This window comes from Bison bison, unplaced genomic scaffold, assembly GCF_000754665.1.
Source record: "Bison bison bison isolate TAMUID 2011002044 unplaced genomic scaffold, Bison_UMD1.0 scf7180017864530, whole genome shotgun sequence".
NCBI lineage: Eukaryota > Metazoa > Chordata > Mammalia > Artiodactyla > Bovidae > Bison > Bison bison.
The window spans coordinates 2,362,192-2,362,805 of record NW_011495080.1 but is presented as its reverse complement, the minus strand read 5'-3'; the positions used below and the strand labels follow the sequence as shown (position 1 = coordinate 2,362,805).

Genomic DNA, 614 nt, shown 5'->3' with positions numbered 1-614 from the left:
CAGCCTACCAGGCTCCTCTGTCCATGGGATTTTCCAGGCAAGAGTACTGGAGTGGGGTGCCATTGCCTTCTCCATCCAATAGGCTAGCTCAGTGAATTAAACCAATCCATTGATCAGTGAAAGGAAGTTGAAACTTGCAAAAACTTTCCCATGTTTACAGCACTGGTGAAAAGCCCTGGATCAGCAGATGGAGCTAAAATACCACAGCTACGACTCTGGGTTTGTGCTCACTCTCAGACACTTGGAAGTGATGTGGGAAAGAAAGAGTGGAGGCTACTGTTCTGGACCTGGACAAGAAGAACCCCTACCCTGGGCCCTGTGCTTTAGAGCAGGGGTTGGCAAACTTTTTCTGTAACTGGTCAGATAGTAAACATTTCAGGTTTTGTGGGCCACATGTAGTTTCTGTCACATATTCTTTTTTTAATTTTAAACAACTTAAAAAATGTAAAAACCAGGACTTCCCTGGTGGTCCAGTGGTTACAACTCCACCCTTCCATGTCAGGGGACAAAGGTTCAGTAGAACACACTCAGCAGCATGGTGTGGCCAATAATAAATAAATAAAATGTAAAAACTATTCTTAATTGGTAAGGAGTAAAAAACAGATTGGGTAACT

The 614-nt window shown here is 43.3% G+C and overlaps 1 protein-coding gene across 1 annotated transcript in view; it reads right to left on the bottom strand.

Moving 5' to 3' along the window:
• LOC104982384 (solute carrier family 23 member 2-like) overlaps positions 1-614 on the bottom strand; it is a gene marked incomplete at its 3' end in the record, with an annotated part of 70,690 nt that overhangs the window by 11,366 nt on the left and 58,710 nt on the right. The window lies entirely within an intron of this gene.